The sequence below is a fragment of the Macadamia integrifolia genome, unplaced genomic scaffold (assembly GCF_013358625.1).
Source record: "Macadamia integrifolia cultivar HAES 741 unplaced genomic scaffold, SCU_Mint_v3 scaffold816, whole genome shotgun sequence".
In the NCBI taxonomy this organism is placed as follows: domain Eukaryota; kingdom Viridiplantae; phylum Streptophyta; class Magnoliopsida; order Proteales; family Proteaceae; genus Macadamia; species Macadamia integrifolia.
The window spans coordinates 104,426-129,721 of NW_024870547.1; the positions used below are offsets into that span (position 1 = coordinate 104,426).

At 40.7% G+C, this 25,296-nt stretch overlaps 1 long non-coding RNA gene across 2 annotated transcripts in view; it reads right to left on the minus strand.

Moving 5' to 3' along the window:
* Positions 1-25,296, minus strand: part of LOC122070076 — an 84,511-nt gene that overhangs the window by 22,498 nt on the left and 36,717 nt on the right. Inside the window, exon 7 of one of the 2 annotated variants that reach the window (XR_006137662.1) lies at positions 24,805-24,894. This is a non-coding gene — a long non-coding RNA (uncharacterized LOC122070076). Of the gene's footprint in view, positions 1-24,494; positions 24,895-25,296 lie in introns of those variants that run through there. The other variant, XR_006137661.1, reaches the window with a different exon arrangement.

Sequence of the window (25,296 nt, forward strand, 5' to 3'; positions counted from 1 at the left end):
TTACGGGTAGACAAGGGGAAAGAAAATTGGGGGCTTGATAGTTATTAGTGGGAGAAAAAATCGGGAGAATATTTGTTAGCTCGTGCAAGAGAGATCAAGGGAAAGAGAAAATACGGAGAATCTTTTATCAATCAAGCAAGGTGGAGAAAATCTGGGGCTAGAATATTTATTAGTGGGAGAGAAAATCAGAAGAATTTTTGCTTCGTCGTCCAAAAGGGAGAGAAAATTGGTGGTTGGGACAGTTATTACTTGGAGAAGAAATGGGGAGAAGTAATGCTAGGTCATGCGAGAGAGAACAAGAGAACAGAGAGATTCGAGAAAGGGTTGGAGGTAGAGGATAAATCGGGAGTTGGAAACCTGGGATAGTTATTAATGGGAGAGAAAGATGGGAAATTTTTTGCTAGGTCTTACAAGAGTGAGGGAGAGAATCAAGAGAATTTTTTATTGGATGTGAGAGAGAGGGATAGAAAATCGGGAGAAGTCATGCGAGGTCGGGTGAGAGAGATCTCGAGAAGAGACTGATTTGAGAAAGGGGTTGGGGGTAAAGAAGGACTGAAGGAGAGAGAAAATCAGGGGCTCGGCTTGTTATTTGTGGGAAAGAAAATCAGGAGAAATTTTACTCGGTCGTGCTAGAGAGATTGATGGAGAGAAAATCAAAAGAATTTTTGCATAGTTGTGCAAGAAGAAAAAAATTGGGGGCTAGGATAGTTATTAGTGGGAGAGAAAATCAGGAGAAGTTATACTACGTCTAGCAAGAGAGAATTTAGAAAATGGTCAGTGGTAACAAGGAAAGTAAATCGGCGGTTAGGATAATTATTAATAGGAGAGAAAATTGGAGAATTTTTTTAGGCCGTGAGAGAGATCGAAGGAGAGAAAATTGGGAGAATTTTTGCTAGGTCGTACGACAGGGAGAAAAAACCGAGGGCTGGTATAGGCATTAGTTTGAGGGAAAATAGAAGTCATTTGAGAGAGATCGAGAGAATGGAGAGAGAGTCTAAAAATGGTCGACGCAGACGAGAGGGAAATCAGGGCTGAGATAACTATTAGTGGGAAAGAAAAATAGGAGAGTTTTTGTTGGGTTGTTCAAAAGAGATCGAGGAGAGAGAAAATCAAGAGAATCTATGTCATGCGAGAGATCGAGAGAAGTGATTGAGATTGGAGAAAGGGGTTGGTAGTACGAAGGAGAGAAAATCAAGGGCTGGACTAGATCTTAATAGGAAAAAAAAAAGGGCAGAATTTTAGTAAGTTGTGCAAAATAAATCGAGGTAAAGAGAAAAGAGGTTCCTAGGATTGATATTAGTGGGAGAGAATATCGAGAGAAATTTTATTAGGTCGTGTGAGGGGAATAAAATCAAAGGTTCGAGTAGTTATTAGTGGGAGATAAAATCGAGAAATCAAGCTGGGTCATACGAGAGAGATCAGGAGAAGAGGGATTCGAGAAAGAATTATGGGTAGAGGAGAAAGAAAATTGGGGGCTTGATAATTATTAGTCGGAGAAAAAATTGGGAGAATATTTGTTAGCTCATGCGAGAGATCGAGGGAAAGAGAAAATACGAAGAATCTTTTATCGATCAAGCAAGAGGGAGAAATTTGGGGCTAAAATATTTATTAGAGGAAGAGAAAATCGGGCGAATATTTGCTTCTACCACCAAAAGGGAGAGAAAATTGGTGGCTGGGATAGTTATTACTTGGAAAAGAAATGGGGAGAAGAAATGCTAGGTCATGCGAGATAGATCGAGAGAACAGAGAGAGATTTGAGAAAGGGTTGGGGGAAGACGATAAATCGGGACCTGGAAGCTTGGGATAGTTATTAATGGGAAAGAAAAATGGGAGATTTCTTGTTAGGTCATGTGAGAGAGATTGAGGAAAAGAGAATTAAGAGAATTTTTTCTAGGACATGCGAGAGAGGGATAGAAAATCTGGAGAAGTCAGGCTAGGTAGGGTGAGAGATATACAGAGAAGAGACACAGATTTTAGAAAGAATCAATAGTAATAAGGAAACAAAATCGGCGGTTAGGATAATTATTAGTGGGAGAGAAAATGGGAGAATTTTTTAGGCCGTGAGAGTAATTGAGGGAGAGAAAATCGGGAGAATTTTTGCTAGGTTGTGCGATAGGGAGAGAAAATCGAGAGAATTTTTGCTGAGTCTGCGATAGGGAGAGAAATCGGGGGTGGTATAGGCATTAGTTGGAGAGAAAATAAGAAGCCATGTGAGAGAGATCGAGAGAACCGAGAGATTCTTAAAACGGAAGGGGTAAAGGTGAGAAATCATGGCTAAGATAACTATAGTGGGGGAGAAAATCAAGAGAGTTTTTGTTAGGATGTTCGAAAGAGATTGAGGAGAGAGAAAATTGAGAATTTTGCTAAGTCATGCAAGAGTGGGAGGAAAAATCAGGGGTTTGGATAGTTATTAATGTGAGAAAATCGGGACAAGTCATGCTAGTTCATGCGAGACAACGAGATAAGTGAGTGAGATTCGAGAAAGGGGTTGGTAGTACGAAGGAGAGAAAATCGAGGGCTGGACTGGTTCTTAGTGGGATAAAAAAAGGGAGAGATTTTGGTAAGACGTGCAAAAGAGATCGCGGGAAAGAGAAAAGTTCTTAGTATTGATATTAGTGGGAGAGAATATCGAGAGAAATTTGGCTAGGTCGTGTGAGAGGAATAAAATCAAAGTTTCGAGTAATTATTAGTGGGAGAAAAAATCGTGAGAAGTCATGTTAGGTTATATGAAAGACATTGAGAGAAGTGAGATTCGAGAAAGATGCCGGTGTGGAGGAGAGAGAAAATCAGGTGCTGAGGATAGCTATCAGTGGGAGGAAAAAAATAGGAGAATTTTTGCTAGGACGTGCGAGAGGGAGAGAAAATCTAGAGAAGTCATGTTAGGTCGTACGAGAGAGATCAGGAGAAGAGAGATTTCAGAAAGGTGTTGGGGGTAGAGAAGTATAGAGAAAATTAAGGGCTGAGATAGTTATTATTGGGAGGGAAAATCGAAGAATTTTTGTTACGTTGTGCGGGAGAGATCAAAGGAGAGAGAAAATACGGAGAATTTTTATAGGACATGCGAGAAGGGGGCATATTCGGAAGCGAGGATAGTTATTAGTGAGAGAAAATCTGGATAAGTCATGCTAGGTCATGCGAGATTGAGAGAAGATTCGAGAAAGGTGTCGGGGGTAAATAAGGAGAGAATCGGGGGCTAGGATAGTTATTATAGGGAGATAAAATGGGAGAATTTTTTTAAGGTCATGCGAGAGTGATCTAGGGTGAGAAAATCGGGTGCAGGGATAGATATTAATGAGATAGAAAATCGAGAGAACTTTTACTAGGTCGTGCAAGAGGGAGAGAAAATTGGGGGCTATTATAGTTATTAGTTTGAGAGAAAATGGGTAAAAGTCATGCTAGGTCATACGAGATAGATCGAGAGAATAGAGAGAGATTCGAGAAAGGGTTGGGGCTAGAGGAAAGAAAAATCGGGGGCTGAGATAGTTATTAGTGGGAGAGAAAATTGGGATGTTTTTTTCCAAATCGAGAAAAAGAGATCGAGGGAGAGAAAATTGGGTGATAGGGTAGTTATAAGTGGAGAGAAAATCATGAGAATTTTTTCTAAGTCTTGCGAGAGAGGGAGAGAAAATTAGGGGTTAGGATATTTATTAATGGGATAGAAAGTTAGGACAAGTCATACTAGCTCGTGCGAGAGGTCGAGAGAAGTGAGTGAGATTCGAGAAATGGGTTAGTTATTAGTGGGAGAGAAAATCGAGAGAATTTTTGCCAAGACGTGCAAGAGAGATTGAGGGAGAGAGAAAATCGATTCGTGGGAAAGAAATTATTGGGAGAGAAAATTGGGACAAGTCATGCTATATCATACGAGAGATCGAGAGAAGTGATTGAGATTCGAGAAAGGGGTTGGTAGTATAAAGGAGAGAAAATCAAGGCTGGACAAGATCTTAATGGGAAAAAAAGGGTGAGAATTTTAGTAAGTCGTGCAAAATAAATCAAGGTAAAGAGAAAAGAGGTTCCTAGGATTGATATTAGTGGGAGAGAATATCGAGAGAAATTTTTTTAGGTCGTGTGAGGGGAATAAAATCAAAGGTTTGAGTAGTTATTAGTGGGAGATAAAATAGAGAAATCAAGCTGGGTCGCATGAGAGAGATCAAGAGAAGAGGGATTCGAGAAAGAATTATGGGTAGAGGAGAATGAAAATTGGGGACTTGATAATTATGAGTGGGAGAAAATTTGTTAGCTCGTGCGATAGATCGAGGGAAAGAAAATATGGAGAATCTTTTATCGATCAAGCAAGAGGGAGAAATTTGGGGCTAGAATATTTATTAGTGGAAGAGAAAATCGGGCGAATTTTTGCTTTGACCGCCAAAAGGGAGAGAAAATTGGTGGCTGGGATAGTTATTACTTTGACAAGAAATGGGGAGAAGAAATGCTTGGTCATGCGAGATAGATCGAGAGAACAGAGAGAGATTTGAGAAAGGGTTAGGGGTAGACGATAAATCGGGACCTGGAAGCTTGGGATAGTTATTAATGGGAAAGAAAAATGGGAGATTTTTTGTTAGGTCATGCGAGAGAGATTAAGGGAAAGAGAAGAGAATTTTTTCTAGGACATGAGAGAGAGGGATAGAAAATCTGGAGAAGTCAGGCTAGGTAGGGTGAGAGATATCCAGAGAAGAGACAGATTTGAGAAAGGTTTAGTAGTAATACGGAAAGAAAATTGGCGGTTTGGATAATTATCAGTGGGAGAGAAAATGGGAGAATTTTTTTAGACCGTGAGAGAAATCGAGGGAGAGAAAATCGGGAGAATTTTTACTAGGTTGTGCGATAGGGAGAGAAATCGGGAGAATTTTTGCTGAGTCGTGCGATAGGGAGAGAAAATCGGGGTTGGAATAGGTATTAGTTGGAGAGAAAATAAGAAACCATGTGAGAGAGATCGAGAGAACCGAGAGATTCTAAAAACAGAAGGGGTAGAGGAGAGAAATCAGGGCTAAGATAACTATTAGTGGGGAAGAAAATCAGGAGAGTTTTTGTCAAGTTGTTCGGAAGAGATTGAGGAGAGAGAAAATTGAGAATTTTGCTAAGTTATGCAAGAGTGGGAGTGAAAATCAGGGGTTTGGATAGTTATTAATGTGAGAAAATCGGGACAAGTCATGCTAGTTCATGCGAGACAACGAGAGAAGTGAGTGAGACTCGAGAAAGGGGTTGGTAGTACGAAGGAGAGAAAATCGAGGGCTGGACTAGTTCTTAGTGGGATAAAAAATAGGGAGAATTTTTGGTAAGTCATGCAAAAGAGATCAAGGGAAAGAGAAAAATTCTTAGTTTTGATATTAGTGGGAGAGAATATCGAGAGAAATTTGGTTAGGTCGTGTGAGAGGAATAAAATCAAAGTTTCGAGTAGTTATTAGTGGGAGAAAAAATCGTGAGAAGTCATGTTAGGTTATCCGAAAGACATTGAGAGAAGTGAGATTCGAGAAAGATGCCGGTGTGGAGGAGAGAGAAAATCAGGTGCTGAGGATAGTTATCACCGGGAGAAAAAAATAGGTGAATTTTTGCTAGGACGTGCGAGAGGGAGAGGAAAACTAGAGAAGTCATGTTAGGTCGTACGAGAGAGATCAGGAGAAGAGAGATTTGAGAAAGGTGTTGGGGGTAGAGAAGCAGAGAGAAAATCAAGGGCTGGGATAGTTATTAGTGGAAGGAAAAATCGGGAGAATTTTTGTTACGTTGTGCGGGAGAGATCAAAGGAGAGAAAATACGGAGAATTTTTATAGGACATGCAAGAAGGGGACATATTTGGGGGCTAAGATAGTTATTAGTGAGAGAAAATCTGGAGAAGTCATGCTAGGTCGTGCGAGAGATTGAGAGAAGATTCGAGAAAGGGGTCGGGGGTAAATAAGGAGAGAATCGGGGGCTAGGATAGTTATTATAGGGAGATAAAATGTGAGAATTTTTTTAAGGTCATGGGAAAGTGATGTAGGGTGAGAAAATCGGGTGTTGGGATAGTTATTAATGGCATAGAAAATCGAGAGAACTTTTGTAATGTGTGCAAGAGGGAGAGAAAATTGGGGGCTATGATAGTTATTAGTTTGAGCGAATGGATAGAAGTCATGCTAGGTCATACGAGATAGATCGAGAGAATAGAGAGATTCGAGAAAGGGTTGGGGGTAGAGGAAAGAGAAATCGGGGGTTGAGATAGTTATTAGTGGGAGAATAAATCGTGAGAAGTCATATTAGGTTATACGAAAGAGATTGAGAGAAGTGAGATTGGAGAAAGATGCCGGTGTGGAGAGAGAAAACCAGGTGCTGAGGATAGTTATCAGTGGGAGAAAAAAATAGGAGAATTTTTCTAGGACGTGCGAGAGGGAGAGAATCTAGAGAAGTCATATTAGGTCGTACGAGAGAGATCAGGAGAACAGAGAGATTTCAGAAAGGTGTTAGGGGTAGAGAAGTGTAGAGAAAATTAAGGGCTGGGATAGTTATTAGTGGAAGGGAAATTCGGGAGAATTTTTGTTACGTTGTGCAGGAGAGATCAAAGGAGAGAGAAAATACAGAGAATTTTTATAGGACATGCGAGAAGGGGACATAATCGGGGCTAGGATAGTTATTAGTGAGAGAAAATCTGGATAAGTTATGCTAGGTCATGCGAGATTGAGAGAAGATTCGAGAAAGGGGTCGGGGGTAAATAAGGAGAGAATCGGGGGCTAGGAAAGTTATTATAGGGAGATAAAATGGGAAAATTTTTTTAAGGTCATGCGAGAGTGATCCAGGGTGAGAAAATTGGGTGTTGGGATAGTTATTAATGGGATAGAAAATTGAGAGAACTTTTACAATGTCGTGTAAGAGGGAGAGAAAATTGGGAGCTATGATAGTTATTAGTTTGAGAGAATGGGTAGAAGTCATGCTAGGTCATACGAGATAGATCAAGAGAATAGAGAGATTCGAGAAAGGGTTGGGGGTAGAGGAAAGAGAAATCGGGGGCAGGGATAGTTATTAAAGGGAGAGAAAATCAAGATATTTTTTCCAAATCGAGAAAGAGAGATCGAGGGAGAGAAAATTGGATGTTAGGATAGTTACTCGTGGAGTGAATATCGGGAGAATTTTTTCTAAGTCGTGTGAGAGAGGAAGAGAAAATTAATGGTTGGGATACTTATTAATGGGATAGAAAGTTAGGACAAGTCCTGCTAGCTCGTGCGAGAGGTCAAGAGAAGTGAGTGAGATTCAAGAAATGGGTTAGTTAATAGTGGGAGAGAAAATTGGGAGAATTTTTGCTAAGATGTGCGAGAGAGATCAAGGGAGAGAGAATCGATTCCTGGGAAAGAAATTATTGGGAGAGAAAATCGGGAGAATTTTTCTTATGTTTTGTGGGACGGAGAAAATCAAGGGTTCGGGTAGTTATTAATGGGAGAGAAAATCAAGAAGTCAAGCTGGGTCGTACGGGAGTGATCAGGAGAGGAGGGATTCGAGAAAGAATTACGGGTAGACAAGGAGAAAGAAAATTGGGGGCTTGATAGTTATTAGTGGGAGAAAAAATCGGGAGAATATTTATTAGCTCATGTGAGAGAGATCGAGGGAGAGAAAATACGGAGATTTTTTATCGATCAAGCAAGGAGAGAAAATCCAGGGTTAGAATATTTATGATTGGGAGACAAAAGCGGGAGAATTTTTACTAGGTCGTCGAAAAGGGAGAAAAATGGGAGAATTTTTGCTTCGTCGTACAAAAGAGAGAAAAAATTGATGGCTGGGATTGTTATTACTTGGAGAAAAAATGGGAAGAAGTAATGCCAGGTCACGCGAGAGAGATCAAGAGAACAGAGCAATTCGAGAAAGGGTTGGGGGTAAAGGATAAATCGGGAGCTAAAAGCCTATGTTGGTTATTAATGGGAGAGAAAATGGGAGATTTTATGTTATGTCGTGCGAGAGTGATTGAGGGAGAAAGAATCAAGAGAATTTTTTCCAAGACGTGCGAGAGAGGGATAGAAAATCGGGAGAAGTCTAGCAAGGTTGGGTAAGAGAGATCCAGAGAAGAGACACATATTTGAGAGAGGGGTTGGGGGTAGAGAAGGAGAGAGAAATTCAGAGGTTGGGCTAGTTATTAGTGGGAAAGAAAAACCACGAGAATTTTTACTAGATCGTGCAAGAGAGACTGATGGAGAGAGAAAATCAAAAGAATTTTTGCTTAGTTTTGCGAGAAGAAAATTAGGGCTGAGATAGTTATTAGTGGGAGAGAAAATCGGGATAAGTCATACTAGGTCGAGCAAGAGAGATTTGAGAAACGGGTCAATGGTAATGAGGAATGAAAATCAACGGTTATGCGAATTATTAGTGGGAGAGAAAATCGGGATATTTTTTTCCAGATCGAGAAAGAGAGATTGAGGGACAGAGAAAATTGGGTCTTAGGATAGTTATAAGTGGAGTGAAAATCGGGAGAATTTTTTCTAAGTCATGCGAGAGAGGGAGAGAAAATCAGGGGTTGGGATAGTTATTAATGCGATAGAAAGTTGGAACAAGTCCTGCTAGCTCGTATGAGAGATCGAGAGAACTGAGATTCAAGAAATGGGTTAGTTATTAATGGGAGAGAAAATCAGGAGAATTTTTCCTAAGACATGCGAGAGAGATCGAGGGAGAGAATCGATTCCCGGGAAAGATATTAGTGGGAGAGAAAATCAAGAGAATTTTTCTTAGGTTCTATGGGAGGGAGAAAATCAAGGGTTCGGGTAGTTATTAATGGGAGAGAAAATCAAGAAGTCAAGCTGGGTCGTACAAGAGAGATCAGGAGAAGAGGGATTCGAAAAAGAATTACGAGTAGAGAAGGAGAAAGAAAATTAAGGGCTTGATAGTTATTAGTGGGAGAAAAAATCGGAAGAATATTTGTTAGCTCGTGCGAGAGAGATCGAGGGAGAGAAAATATGAAGAATCTTTATCGATCAAGCAAGAGGGAGAAAATCTGGGGCTAGAATATCTATTAATGGGAGAGAAAGTCGGGAGAATTTTTTGTAAGTCGTCGAAAAGGGAGAGAAAATTGGTGGTTGGGATAGTTATTACTTGAAGAAGTAATAGGGAGAAATAATGCCAGGTCATACAAGAGAGATCGAGAGAGATCGAGAGAATAGAGAGAGATTCGAGAAAGGGTTGGGGGTAGAGGATAAATCAAGAGCTGAAAGCTTGGGATAGTTATTAATGGGAGAGAAAAATAGGAGATTTTTTGTTAGGTCGTGCGACAGTGATTGAGGGAGAGAGAATCGAGAGAATTTTTTCTAGGACGTGCAAGAGAGGGATAGAAAATCGGGAGAAGTCATGATAGGTCGGGTGAGAGAGATCCAAAGAAGAGACAGATTTGAAAAAGGGGTTGGGGGTAGAGAAGGAGAGAGAAATTCAAGGGTTGGGCTAGTTATTAGTGGGAAAGAAGATCAGGAGAATTTTTACTAGGTCGTGCTAGAAAGATTGATAGAGAAATAAAATCAGAAGAATTTTTGCTTAGTTGTGCGAGAAGAAGAAAATTGGGGGCTTAGGATAATTTTTAATGGAAGAGAAAATCGGGAGAAGTAATACTAGGTTGAGCGAGCGAGATTTGAGAAAACAGTCAGTGGTTTGAGGAAAGAAAATCGGTGGTTAGGTTAATTAGTGGGAGAGAAAATGGGTGAATTTTTTTACGCCGTGAGAGAAATCGAGGAAGAGAAATCGGGAGAATTTTTCTAGGTCGTGCGATAGGGAGAGAAAATCGAGGACTGGTATAGGTATTAGTTGGAGAGAAAATAAGAAGTCATGTGAGAGAGATCGAGAGAACAGAGAGATTCTAAAAATGGTTAGGGTAAAGGAGAGAGAAATTAGGGCAGAGATAACTACTAGTGGGAGAGAAAATCAGGTGTTTTTGTTAGGTCGTTCGAAAGAGATCGAGAGGAGATAAAATCGAGAGAATTTTGCTAAGTCATGCAAGAGTGGGAGAGAAAATCAGTGGATGGGATAGTTATTGATGTGAGAGAAAATCGGGACAAATCATGCTAGGTCATATGAGAGATCGAGAAAGGGGTTGGTAGTACGAAGGAGAGAAAATCGAGGGCTGGACTAGTTTTCTTAGTGGGATAAAAAACAGGAAGTATTTTTGCTATTGGAACTAAAAAAAAGAGTTTGAGCTCTCTTAGCTTACTTTTAGCCACGCGGGTCGGCTATCCGCATGTGTCCCAAAGTGATGTCCATTCTTTGGTAATGGATATACTGGAGAGAAAAGGTTTGGAATTCGACCGCCCTCGTCTGGGAAGTTTTCTCGATTCTTTTGTCATCGAAAAAACCAATACTAGTTTTCTTAGTGGGATAAAAAACAGGGAGAATTTTTGGTAAGTCGTGCAAAAGAGATCGAGGGAAAGAGAAAAGTAGTTTCTAGGATTGATATTAGTGGGAGAGAATATCGAGGGAAATTTTGTTAGGTCGTGTGAGAGGAATAAAATCAAGTGTTCGAATAGTTATTAGCGAGAGATAAAATCGAGAGAAGTCATGTTAGGTTATACAAGAGACATCGAGAGAAGAGAGATTTAAGGGGCCGGGGGTGGAGGAGAGAGAAAATCAGGTGCTGAAGATAGTAATTAGTGGGAGAAAAAAATAGGAGAATTTTTGCTAGGTCGTGTGAGGAGAAAAAATCTAGAGAAGTCATGTTAGGTCGTACGAGAGAGATCAGGAGAAAAGAGAATCGCAAAAGGTGTTTGGGGTAGAGAAGTAGAGAGAAAATCAAGGGCTGGGAAAGTTATTAGTGAGAGAGAAAATCGAGAGAATTTTTGTTTCGTTGTGCGGGAGATCAAACGAGAGAAAATACAGAGAATTTTTATAAGACATGAGAGAAGGGGACAAAATCGGGGGCTAGGATAGTTATTAGTGAGAAAAAAAATCGAGTGAAGTCATGTTAGGTCGTGCGAGAGATTGAGAGGAGAGAGATTCGAGAAAGGGGTCGGGGTTGGGGTAAATAAGGAGAGAATTGAGGGCTAGGATAGTTATTATAGGGAGAAAAAATGGGAGAATTTTTTTAAGGTCATGCGAGAGTGATCTAGGGTGAGAAAACGGGTGCTAGGATAGTTATTAGTGGGATAGAAAATCTGGAGAACTTTTGCTAGGATGTGCAAGAGGGAGAGAAAATTGGGGGCTATGATAGTTATTAATTTGAGAGAAAATGGTAGAAGTCATGCCAGGTCATACGAGATAGATTGAGAGAATAGAGAGATTCAAGAAAGGGTTGGTTAGGGGTAAAGGAAAGAGAAATCAGGGGCTGGGATAGTTATTAGTGGGAGAGAAAATCGGAAAATTATTTTTCAGATCTAGAAAGGTAGATTAAGGGAGAGAAAATTGGGTGATAGGATAGTTATAAGTGGAGAGAAAATTGGGAGAATTTTTTCTAAGTCGTGCGAGTGAGGGAGAGAAAATTAGAGGTTAGGATTGTTATTAATGGGATAGAAAGTTGGGCAAGTCATGTTAGCTCATGCGAGAGATCTAGAAAAGTTAATGAGATCCAGGAAATGGGTTAGTTATTAATGGGAGAGAAAATCAGGAGAATTTTTGCTAAGACGTGCAAGAGAGATCGAGGGAGAGAATCGATTCCTGGGAAAGATATTAATGGGAGAGAAAATCGAGAGAATTTTTCTTAAGTTCTATGGGAGGGAAAAAATCAAGGGTTCGGGAAGTTATTGATGGGAGAGAATCGAGAAGTCAAGTTGGGTCGTATGAGAGAGATCAACAGAAGAGGGATTCGAGAAAGAATTACAAGTAGAGAAGGAGAAAGAAAATTGGGGGCTTGATAATTATTATTAGGAGAAAAAATTGAGAGAATAATTGTTAGCTCGTGCGAGAGAGATCGAGGGAAAAAGAAAATACGGAGAATCTTTTATCGATCAAGCAAGAGGTAGAAAATTTGGGGCTAGAATATTTATTTGTGAGAGAGAAAATTTGTGGCTGGGATAGTTATTACTTGGAGAAGAAATGGGGAGAAGTAATGCTAGGTTATGCGAGATAGATTGAGAGAATAGAGAGATTCGAGAAAGGGTTGGGGGTAGAGGATAAATCAGGAGCTGGAAGCCTGGGATAGTTATAAATGGGAGAGAAAAATGAGATATTTTTTGTTAGGTAAAGCGAAAGTGATTGAGGGAGAGAGAATCGAGAGAATTTTTTTTAGGACATGCGAGAGAGTGATTGAAAATCGGGAGAAGTCATGCTTGGTAGGGTGAGAGAGATCCAGAGCAGACACAGATTTGAGAAAGGGTCAGTGGTAATTAGGAAAGAAAATCGGCAATTAGGATAATTATTAGTGGGAGAGAAAAAGGGAGAATTTTTTTAGGCCATGAGAGAAATTGAGATAGAAAATCGAGAGAATTTTATCTAGGTCATGCGATAGGGAGAGAAAATCGAGGGCTGGTATGGGTATTAGTTGGAGAGAAAATAAGAAGTCATATGAGAGATCGAGAGAACTGAGAGAGATTCTAAAAACGGATGGGATAGAGGAGAGAGAAATCGGGGCTGAGATGACTATTAGTGGGAGTGAAAATCAAGAGAGTTTTTGTTAGGTTGTTCGAAAGAGATCGAGGAAAGAGAAAATTTAGAGAATTTTACTAAGTCATGCAAGATTGGGAGAGAAAATCAGGGGTTGGGATAGTTATTAATGTGAGAGAAAATCGGGACAAGTCATGCTAGGTCATGCGAGACATCGAGAGAAGTGAGTGAGATTCGAGAAAGGGGTTGGTAGTACAAAGGAGAGAAAATCGAAGGCTGGACTAGTTCTTAGTGGGATAAAAAACAGGGAGAATTTTTAGTAAGTCGTGCAAAAGAGATCGAGGGAAAGAGAAAATTAGTTCTTAGGAATGATATTAGTGGGAGAGCATATCAAGAGAAATTTTGTTATGTCGTGTGAGGAATAAAATCAAGGGTTCGAGTAATTATTAGTGGGAGATAAAATTGTGAGAAGTCATATTAGGTTATACGAAAGACATCGAGAGAAGTGAGATTCGAGAAAGGGGCCGGGATGGAGGAGAGAGAAAATCATGTGCTGATGATAGTTATCAGTGGGAGAAAAAAACAGGAGATTTTTTTCTAGGATGTGCAAGAGGGAGAAAAAATCTAGAGAAGTCATGTTAGGTCGTACGAGAGAGATCAGGTGAAGAGAGAGATTCGAGAAAGGTGTTGGGGTGTAGAGAAGTACAGAGAAAATCAAGGGCCAGGATAGTTATTAGTGGGAGGGAAAATTGGGAGAATTTTTGTTACGCTGTGCGAGAGAGATCAAGGGAGGAAAAATATAGAGAATTTTTATAGGACATACGAGAAGGGGACAAAATCAAGGGCTTGGATAGTTAGTAGTGCAAAAAAAAATCAGAAGAATTCATGTTAGGTCTTGCGAGAGATTAAGGGGAGAGAGATTTGAGAAAGGGGTCGGGGATAAATAAGGAGAGAATCGGGGTCTAGGATAGTTATTATAGGGAGAGAAAAGAGGAGAATTTTTTTAAGGTCATACGAGAGTGATCTAGGGGGAGAAAATCGGGTGCTGGGATAGTTATTAATGAGATAGAAAATCGGGAGAACTTTTACTCGGTCGTGCAAGAGGGAGAGAAAATTGGGGGCTATGATAGTTATTAGTTTGAGAGAAAATGGGTAGAAGTCATGCTAGGGCATACGAGATAGATCGAGAGAATAGAGAGAGATTCGAGAAAGGGTTGGGGGTAGAAGAAAGAGAAATCAAGGGCTGGGATAGTTATTAGTGGGAGAGAAAATCAGGATATTTTTTTCCAGATTGAGAAAGAGAGATCGAGGGAGAGAGAAATATGGATGATAGGATAGTTAAAAGTGGAGAGAAAATCGGGGGAATTTTTTCTAAGTCGTGCGAGAGAGGGATAGAAAAGTAAGGGTTAGGATAGTTATAAATGGGATAGAAAGTTTGGACAAGTCATGCTAGCTCGTGCGAGAGATCGAGAGAAGTGAGTGAGATTTAAGAAATGGGTTATTTATCAATGTGAGAAAATCGGGAGAATTTTTGCTAAGATGTGCGAGAGATCGAGGGAGAGAGAAAATCGATTCCTGGCAAAGATATAAGTGGGAGAGAAAACTGAGAGAATTTTTCTTAGGTTCTGTGGGAAGGAGAAAATCAAGGGTTCAGGTAGTTATTAATGGAAGAGAAAATCGAGAAATCATGCTGGGTCGTACGAGAGATCAGGAGAAGAGGGATTCGAGAAAGAATTACGGGTATAGGAAAAAGAAAATTGGGGGCTTGATAATTATTAGTGGGAGAAAAAATCTGGAGAATATTTTTTAGCTCGTGCGAGAGATCGAGGGAAAGAGAAAATACGGAGGATCTTTTATCGATCAAGCAAGAGGGAGAAAATTTGGTGCTAGAATATTTATTAGTGGGAGAGAAAATCGAGCGAATTTTTGCTTCGTCCTCCAAAAGAGAGAAAATTGGTGGCTAGGATAGTTATTACTTGGAGAAGAAATGGGGAGAAGAAATGCTAGGCCATATAGATAGATCGAGAGAACAGAGAGAGATTTGAGAAAGGGTTGGGGGTTGAGGATAAATCGGGACCTGGAAGCCTGAGATAGTTATTAATGGGAAAGAAAAATTGGAGATTTTTTGTTAGGTCATGCAAGAGTGATTGAGGGAGAGAGAATCAAGAAGTCAGACTAGGTAGGGTGAGAGATATCTAGAGAAGAGACAGCTTTGAGAAAGGGTCAGTAGTAATAAGGAAACAAAATCGGCGGTTAGGATAATTATTAGTGGGAGAGAAAATGGGAGAATTTTTTTAGGCCGTGAGAAATCGAGAGAGAAAATCAGGAGAATTTTTGCTAGATCATGCGATAGGAAGAGAAAATCGGGGGTGGTATAGGTATTAGTTGGAGAGAAACTAAGAAGTCATGTGAGAGATCGAGAGAACAGAGAGATTCTAAAAACGGATAGGGTAGAGGAGAGAGAAATCAGGGCTGAGATAACTATTAATGGGAGAGAAGCAGGAGAGTTTTTGTTAGGTTGTTCGAAAGAGATCGAGCAGAGAGAAAATTGAGAGAATTTGCCAAGTCATATAAGAGTGGGAGAAAATCAGGGGTTGGGATAGTTATTAATGTGAGAGAAAATCGGGACAAGTCATGCTAGTTTATGTGAGACATCCAGAGAAGTGAGTGAGATTCGAGAATGGGGTTGGTAGTATGAAGGAGAAAAAATCGAGGGCTAGACTAGTTCTTAGTGGGATATAAAACAGGGAGAATTTTTGGTAAGTCGTGTAAAAGAGATCGAGGGAAAGAGAAAAGTTCTAAGGATTGATATTAAAGGGAGAGAATATCAAGAGAAATTTGGTTAGGTCGTGTGAGAGTAATAAAATCAAAGTTTCGAGTAGTTATTAGTGGGGAAAAAATCGTGAGAAGTCATGTTAGGTTATACGAAAGGCATTGAGAGAAGTGAGATTCGAGAAAGATGTTGGTGTGGAGGAAAGAGAAAATCAGTTGCTGAGGATAGTTATCAGTGGGAGAAAAAAATAGAAGAATTTTTGCTACGACGTGCGAGAGGGAGAGAAAATCTAGAGGTCATGTTAGGTCATACGAGAGAGATCAGGAGAAGAGAGAGATTTGAGAAAGGTGTTGGGGGTAGAGAAGTAGAGAGAAAATCAAAGGCTAGGATAGTATTAGTGGAAGGGAAAATCGGGAGAATATTTGTTACGTTGTGCGGGAGAGATCAAAGGAGAGATAAAATAAGGAGAATTTTTATAGGACATGCGAGAAGGGTACATATTCGGGTTCTAGGATAGCTATTAGTGAGAGAAAATATTAAGAAGTCACGCTTAGTCGTGCGAGAGATTGAGAGAAGATTCAAGAAAGGGGTCGGGGGTAAATAAGGAGAGAATCGGGGGCTAGGATAGTTATTATAGGGAGATAAAATGGGAGAATTTTTTTAAGGTCATGCGAGAGTGATCTAGGGTGAGGAAAATAGGTGTTGGGATAGTTATTAAGGGGATAGAAAATCGGGAGAACTTTTGTAATGTCGTGCAAGAGGGAGAGAAAATTGGGGGCTATGATGTTATTAGTTTGAGAGAATGGGTAGAAGTCATGCTAGGTCATACGAGATAGATCGAGAGAATAGAGAGATTCGAGAAAGGATTGGGGGTAGACGAAAGAGAAATTAAGGGCTGGGATAGTTATTAGTGGGAGAGAAATCGGGGGCTGGAATAGTTATTAGTGGGAGAGAAATCGGGATATTTTTTCCAATTCGAGAAAGAGAGATCGAGGGAGAGAAAATTGGGTGTTAGGATAGTTATTAGTCGAGAGAAAATCGGGAGAATTTTTTCTAAGTCGTGCGAGAGAGGGAGAGAAAATTAGGGGTTGGGATAGTTATTAATGGGACAAAAAGTTGGGACAAGTCATGCTAGCTTATGCGAGAGATCGAGAGAAGTCAGTGAGATTCGAGAAATGGGTTAGTTTGTAGTGGGAGAGAAAATCGGGAGAACTTTTGCTAAGACGTGCGAGAGAGATCGAGGGAGAGAGAAAATCGATTCCTGGGAAAGAATTATTAGGAGAGAAAATCGGGAGAATTTTTTTTATGTTTTGTGGGACGGATAAAATCAAGGGTTCGGGTTGTTATTAATTGGAGAGAAAATCAAGAAGTCAAGCTGGGTCGTACAAGAGTCATTAGGAGAAGAGGGATTCGAGAAAGAATTACGGGTAAACAAGGGGAAAGAAAATTGGGGGCTTGATAGTTAATATGGGAGAAAAAATCGGGAGAATATTTGTTAGCTCGTGCAAGAGAGATTGAGTTAAAGAGAAAATACGGAGAATCTTTTATCTATCAAGCAAAAGGGTGAAAATCTGGGACATGAATATTTATTAATGGGAGAGAAAATCGGGAGAATTTTTGCTAGGTCGTCGAAAAGGGAGAGAAATTTAGGAGAATTTTAACTTTGTTGTCCAAAAGGGAGAAAAAATTGGTGGTTGGGATAGTTATTACTTAGAGAAGAATTGGGGAGTAGTAATACTAGGTTATGCGAAAGAGATCGAGAAAACAGAGAGATTCGAGAAAGGTTTGGGGGTAGAGGATAAATCGGGAGCTGGAAGCCTGGGATAGTTATTAATGGGAGAGAAAAATGGGAGATTTTTTGTTAGGTCGTGCGAGAGTGATTGAGAGAGACAATTGAGAGAATTTTTTCTAGGACGTGCGAGAGAGGGATATAATCGAGACAAATCAAGCTAGGTCGGGTGAGAGAAATCCAGAGAAGAGACCGATTTGAGAAAGGGGTTGGGAGTAGAGAAGGAGAGAAATTCAGGGGCTGGGATAGTTATTAATGGGAAAGAAAATCATGAGAATTTTTACTAGGTCGTGCTAGAGAGATTGATGGAGAGAAAATTCGAAAAATTTTTGCTTAGTTGTGCGAGAAGAAAATTAGGGGCTAGGATAGTTATTAGTGGGAGAGAAAATCGGGAGAAGTCATACTAGGTCGAGCGAGAGAGATTTAAGAAAAGGGTCAGTGGTAATGAGGAAAGAAAATCGGCGGTTAGGATAATTATTAGTAAGAGAGAAAATGGAGAATTTTTTTAGGCCATGAGAGAGATCGAGGGAGAGAAAATCGGGAGGCGTTTTGCTAGGTCGTGCGATAGGGAGAGAAAATCGGAGGCTGGTATAGGTATTAGTTTGAGAAAATAAGAAGTCATATGAGAGAGATCGAGAGAACAGAGAGATTCTAAAAACGGTTGGAGTAGAGAGAAATTGGGGCTGAGATAACTATTAGTGGGAGAGAAAATCAGGAGTGTTTTTGTTAGATTGTTCGAAAGAGATCGAGGAGAGAGAAAATCGAGAGAATTTTGCTAAGTCATGCAAGAGTGTGAGAGAAAATCAGGGGTTGGGATAATTATTAATGTGCAAGAAAATCAGGACAAGTCATACAAGGTCTTAGGATTCGAGAAGTGAGATCGAGTGAAGTGAGTGAGATTCGAGAAAGTGGTTGGTAGTACGAAGGAGAGAAAATCGAGGGTTGGATTAGTTCTTAGTGGTATAAAAGACAGGAAGAATTTTTCGTAAGTCGTGCAAAAGAGATCGAGTGAAAGCGAAAAGAGGTTCCTAGGATTGATATTAGTGGGAAAGAATATCGAGGGAAATTTTGTTAGGTCGTGTGAGGAATAAAATCAAGGGTTCGAGTAGTTAATAGTGGGAGATAAAACCATGAGAAGTTATGTTAGGTTATACGAGAGACATCAAGAGAAGAGAGATTCGAGAAAGGGGCCAGGGGTGGAGGAGAGAGAAAATTGGGTGCTGAGGATAGTTATAAGTTGGAGAAAAAAAATAGGAGAATTTTTGCTAGGTCGTGTGAGAGGGAAAGAAAATCTAGAGAAGTCATGTTAGGTCGTACAAGAGATATTCAAGAAAGGTGATGGGTGTAGAGAAGTAGAGAAAATCAAGGGTTCGGATAGTTATTAGTGGGAGAGAAAATCGAGAGAATTTTGGTTACTTTGTGTGAGAGATCAAAGGAGAGAAAATACGGAGAATATTTATAGGACATGCGAGAAGGAGACAAAATCGGGGGCTAGGATAGTTATTAGTGAGAAAAAAAATTAGGAGAAGTTATTCTAGGTCGTGAGAGAGATTGAGTAGAGAGATTCGAGAAAGGGGTCGGGGATAAATAAGGAGATAATCGGGGGCTAGGATAGTTATTATAGGGAGAAGATGGGAGAATTTTTTAAGGTTATGCGAGAGTGATCTAGGGTGAGAAAATCGGATGCTGGGATAGTTATTAGTGAGATAGAAAATCGGGAGAACTTTTGCTAGGCCGTGCAAGAGGGAGAGAAAATTGAGGGCTATGATAGTTATTAGTTTGAGAGAAAATGGGTAGAAGTCATGCTAGGTTATACGAGATAGATCGAGAGAATAGAGAGATTCGAGAAAGGGTTGGGGGTAGAGGAAAGAGAAATCAGGGGCTGGGATAGTTATTAGTGGGAGAGAAAATCGGGATTTTTTTTCCAAATCGAGAAAGAGAGATCGAGGGAGAAAATTGGATGTTAGGATAGTTATTAGTGCAGAAAAATAGGGATAATTTTTTCTAAGTCGTGCGAGAGGGAGAAAAAATTGGGGGTTGAAATAGTTATTAATGGGAGAGAAAATCAGGATAACTCAGGCTAGGTCATGCGAGAGATCAAGAGAGACAAATTTGAGAAAGAGTTGGGGTAGAGGTGGAAAGGAAAACCCGAGGGCTATGATAGTTATTAGTGGGAGAAAAAATCTTGAGAATCTCCGCTAGGTTGTGGGAGAAAGATCTAGGCGAGAAAATCGGGTATTGTGATAGTTGTTAGTGGAAAAGAAAATAAGGAGAATTTTTGTTAGGTTGTGTGACAGGGAGAAAATCAGCGGTTGTGGGACAGTTTTTAGTAGGAGAGAAAATCGAGAGAAGTCATGTTAGGTCGTACGAGACAGATCGGGAGAAGAGATTTGAGAAAGGGATCAGGGGTAGAGAAGGAGAGAAAATCGAGTGCTGGGATAGTTATTAGTGGGAAAGAAAATCTGGAGAATTTTTGCTAGGTCGTCCGAGGGAGAGAAAATCGGGGGCTAGGATGGTTATTAGTGGGAGAGAATCAAGAGAAGTTATGTTGGGTCGTGCGAGAGAGATTGAGAGAAGAGAGAGATTCGAGAAATAGGTTGGGAGTAAAGAGGGAAAGAGAAAATCGAAGGCTAGGATAGTATTAGTGGGAGAAAAAATCGAGAGAATTTTTGGTAGGTCGTGCGACAGAGATCTAAGGAGAGGGAAAATTGTGTCCTTGGGAAGTTATTAGTGGGAGAAAAATTAGGAGAATTTTTGCTAGGTTGTGCGAGAGGGAGAGAAAATCTAGAGAGGTTATGATGGGTCATATGAGAGAGATCAGGAGAAGAAAGAAATTTGAGTAAGGGGTTGCGGGTAGAGAAGGAAAGCGAAAATCGGGTGATGGGATCCCCCATCAATCAATCGGTACTAGTTGATGGAATGGAAATTCCCGTATTTATTTGATAAGAAATGCAACAAAAAAAAAAAAGGAAAGAAAATGAAATAAAGATTCCATCAGGAATTAGATTAATGCATGTATTTGATTTATTCGGAGTTGTTAGTTTGTGAGAGAGAAAAACAAGAGAATTTTGCTAGGTTGCATGAGAGGAAGAGAAAATTGGGGGTTGGGGATAGTTTTTAGTGGGAGAAAGAAATCAGGAGAAGTCATTCTAGGTGTTAGTCGAAATCTTTGTTAGCAAAATCCAATTGGTCCATCAATCAGATTTCATAGCTGGAAGAAGCATTGCTGACAATATCATCCTATGTCACGAGGTTGTCGGAGGCTTTGATGAAAAATCTCACTCCTCTCCGCCCTACTTAAAATTGACATCCATAAAGCTTTTGATTCCATCTGCTAGGATTTCATCTCCAAAGTCCTTTAGATGTCTTTCAGCCTCTTTCGTCCTTTGAATGTACTCCTGCATCTCCACCCCTTCCTTCTCTACCCTTGTCAACAGTAGTCCTGCTAGATACTTCCCCTCCTCGGTTGGTATTAGGCAAGGTTGTCCTCTCTTCCCCTTCCTTTTCTCCCATAGTTTTTAGGTCCTCTCCCATGCCATCCAATCTTTTACTGATCTTCATCTCATTTCTCCTATTCCTAAATACAAATCCCTCAATGCTCACCCATTTTTCTTTTACGGATGATCTCATGATCTTCTCCAAAGTTGATCCCTCCTCCATCTCCATCATTATGTCCTCCCTTCATCTCTTTGAGCACCTCTTTATTCTCCACATAAATCTTCTTAAATCCAATCTTTTTCTCTCCGGGGTCTCTGATTCCTACCAAGACATATCCAAATCAATGGATTCTCCCTTAATTCTTTCTCCGTTAAATATCTTGGCCTTCCTCTTATTTCCTCCAGACTTTCGGACCATCACTGCTCCCCGCTGCTTGACCTCTTAAGAAAGAGACTCCAACTCTGGAAGGGTAAGCTCCTCTCTTATGTTGGTCAGCTAGTCCTTAAATCCATATATCTCTACTGGTCTGGCATTTTCTCCCTCCCTGCTGCCACCTCCAAATCCATAGAGCATTTGCTTTATTCCTACCTCTAGAAAGTTACGGACTCATCAATATTTCCTTCATCCTCTGATTCGAGCCAAAGTTTTGTTAGAGATATTAGTTATGTTTCTCTAAGGGTAGTTTAGTAGTTTGTCACATTATGTTTTATTTTCCTTTTCCTCCTTAGGGAGGTATGTGTAATTTCCCTCCATAGGGAGGTTTGTGTAATATCTTGTAAATATATTAGTAAAGGATATATTGGTGTAAGTGAGTTTTCTCTCACAACACACTATTCCAACATACCATCGATTCCCTCTCATTCTCCCTCTTCTACTTCTCCATCTTCTTCCTCTTCTCACATCTCATTGTTCCTCTCCATTCACATATTCTAACTAGTTTGCCACCCAAAATCAGAAAGGGGGTCTAGGCCTGAGAAGAATCAAAGATGTTAATTCTATTGGCATCCTCAAGCTTATTTGGAAAATTGCCTCCAAGTATAACAGTATTTGGGTTTCTTGGGTCTATTCCACGTCCTAAAAAATGATTCCCTAAGGACTGCCTCTCTCCTTTCTGACCACTCTTGGAATATTCTCTACTCCAAAACTGTTCCACTCGGTGTGATTTCTCATTCCATAAGTGATGGTTCCTCCACCTCCCTATGGCATCCCGCTAGCATTCTCCTCTTACTGATCTCCCCCACTATTGTTTACTCTTCCGGCCTGGGTAGATCTGCCAATATTGCCTCTATCATCTCTCAAGGAGATTGGTCTCCCCCTCCTTCTCTCTCCTTGCTGATCCTTGGTCCTCCCTCCCCCCATTCCCTATCATCAAGGAAGACGAGACAAGATTATCTTGTACCCGTTCCCTTTGGAACTGTTCACTTCTTCCTCTGCTTGGGATTTCATTCGTTCAAAAGGATCCTCTTATCCCTATCGTCAAAAGCTCTCTCAACAAATAATGGAAAGCTCAAGCACCTATGGTGACATACCTTTTGGAAAATGGAGTAAACATCTTCAATTTCTCTATGGAACAAGATGTGCTTAAGGCTATGGAAGGAGGTCCATGGCATGTTAGCAACAAACCGAAACTCCTACATTAATGGAATCGTTTTATGCAACTTCACAAACTGGATTATTGCTCCATTCCCTTGTGGATTTCCCTCCCTAACATTCCTTTGCATTTCTGGTGTAAGAAGGGCCTAAGCATTATAGGCTCAGTTGTGGGCAAGCCTCTCTTCACTGATATAGGAGCCAAGAGGATGCAAAGACACTCTTACGTGAGAATATGTGTTGAAGTATCAGCCTAAATCCCTCCTCCCACCTCTGTGCTTGTCATGGATGGTGAAGGAATTGCTTTCCACCAATAAATATGCTATGATTGGGTTCATCCTCATTGCTCGGCATGCAAATTTTTTTTGTCACCATTTGGAGAATTGCTGCTCTCACCTCCAACTCCTGATGAAATGATGGTCATCCACTCCACTTCTGTTGCTCCCACTCCCTCCATTATGCCCTCCACCATCGAAGACAGTCATTTCTGACCGACCTTACACTCAACAGATCATCTCCCTCTACCCTCCTCCCCACAACTCCGTTGTAGTTACTCGTGACCCCAGTCGTGGCAGGAGGTGGAGTATGAAGCGCCGCCCTCACCAAACCATCCTCTGACCTTTGTCACCCCCTCTAAGAGTCACAAATTGTCTTCTAGTCCTTCCCTCGGACCATCTGTCCGTAGCCTCCGCCCTGCAAGTCGCAACACTTTTGGCCCCCTGTTGTCTCCCAGACCCGGCCTTGTCGGCTCCTGCCAATCTTCGTCGCCTTCCTTTGACTTAAGCATCCATTCTTCTTCTTTCACTCCTCGTCTACCAATCCTGATCTCCTGCCTTTTCGAGAAATCGAAGGAAGTGATCCTTACCCAATTCCATCCCAATGGTCAAACCCTATTTCTCTTCGAACTTAAGCCCTCCCTACCACCGAAAAATTCCTTAACTTATCCTCTGAGTTAACCCTGTTTCTAACCAGACCCATTATGTTCCTTGGCCCATCTCCATTCTCAGACCACCTCCTCCCCACACCCGACCCAAGCCTCCACCCTCCACCCTCCACCTATCCTCAAAAACATCGACCCATCTTCTTGTAGGATCTCCCCTTGGTCATTCTTCTTTACCGACCCCAACCCCTCTTCGTCTCATAACATCTCTTGTATGCCTCTCACTCCCCCCTTGATCCTCTTCTGGCCTCATTGCCAGGTTCGTCTTTGCTCAGATCGTCTTCCCCAACAGATTAATTCTGGCACTCTGTTTTCTCCAGCAACTTCATTTTTGTCTTCTATGCTAGTCAAGCAAAATGCCCCCGCCACTTTGTCAACATCGCTTATGCTCTCCAACCATCTGGTCTCTGCCATGCACTGTATACTCTTCAAGCATTAGCAGGACCATGCCACATCTTCTCCAAATTATGTTAGATCCCACTTGTCTTCATTACCGGTAGCCCTTCTCCCTTCCCCTTTAAGGAGAAAAGAGGGGAACTCTCCCCCCACCTCGCTCTCCAAGAAGCAGCAGGTTCATGCCACTTCTTCTTCAACCCCCCTCAAGTACCTGCAAGTCTTCTCTGATAAATGCATGCAGGCCCCTTCCTATTAGGCAAGCCTCCACCACACGATGACTCCACTTTAAATTCTAGGTTCAAGCCTCCAAGCTGCGACCTCTACAGCCCCTGCCTCGAGAGTCCCCTCCATCCATCTCTCTGCTAGTGGCAACCCTGCTCCAACATCCGACACGATTCATTGTCAGGTCATCTCCCTCACCCAATCTTTAATTCATCCCCTCCTCCCTGCTTTATGGTGTCCCCCCCCCCTCTTAAAGAGTACTGCAGGCATCACTGAAGCCAGCCTTCCTAACCTATAAGGTCTCCAATCTCCATATGTGGACCACCACATCACCTATTTTAGACAAATTTTAGTTAAAAGTACACTAAATGGAAATAGAAAAAGATTTCAACACTAAATGGAAATAGAAAAAGATTTCAAATCCTAATTGGTGATCTATGCAGTGATGATAGATACAGAGATTTTAATGTGGCTGATACACAAGGTTGCCTATCTAATGGTGCCTCAAATAGTCCATCCGTTTAAGCTCCATGCCCCTCAAATCTAAGAGGCCAATTAAAAATTAATATACTTACCTACGAAATACATGCATACATTCACATCAAATGACATGTACATACATGTATGCATGTCATCACATCAAATGACATGTACATACATGTATGCATGTCAATTAAAAAAAGAGAGGGGATCTTCCCTCCTTGGCCTACCAGTTTCCCATTCATGCACCAAACATCACCCTATAAATAGTCTAGAAAAAAAAATGCACAACACATGGTTCAAAAACTCGGTGCTATCGTTGCTGAAATCTCAAATATTTCGGTATTTTTTTTTCCCACCGAAACGAAATGACATACGAAACACAGAAGTACATAATTTTGGCCATCTTGGTCATATTACGGTCATTTCATTTCAAAATTTTGCTCACTTCGTAAAAACACCAAAACAATGAAATGAAACGAGGTGTTGGTTATCTCAAACATTTTGTTTCGCTCATTTTGCTAATTTTAGACACTTCAGTCATTAGCCCTTCAAAATGGCCTAGCGAAACATATAGAAAAAGTACACTGTTTCGTCAAAAATTCGGTAAAAACACCAAAACAATGAAATGAAACAAGTTGTTGGGCCTTGCAAAAACATCCTATCAAATAAATGAAGGGGGAAAAAAGAAACTTAAGAAGTGTCTCAGAACAATACCCATACTCCAGCTTATGCTGGTCGACTCAAGTAATCACAATATATTTCCCCGAAGATACGAGGATAAAAATTTCTTCACCACTGATTGACCTGCATTGTAACACAAGCAAAATTCATCAAACCTACTACAAAAAAAAACCTGGCCAAACCTTCACAGGCACAATAACAGTTGAATCACAAAATGTAAACAGAAACCTAATGCTGAATTTTCAAGTACAAATACACAACACCATAGAAAGCTGAAAAATATAGTATTATTTATAGTCAGCATGGGTTGCAGCACTACAATGCAAATTCATGTCTAACTTTATTTATTCAAGATAAAGATGATCATGAAGGTCATTTTGTTGCTTTCCTTCAGGGGTTTGATTATGAACAACATTAATCTTGACAGACTATGCTACCATAGCATTCCCTACAATCACATATAAATGTAAAAGCACTTCTCTTGATGGGGAGTCAAATTCTAGGAATAGGAAAGAGAAGAAAAAG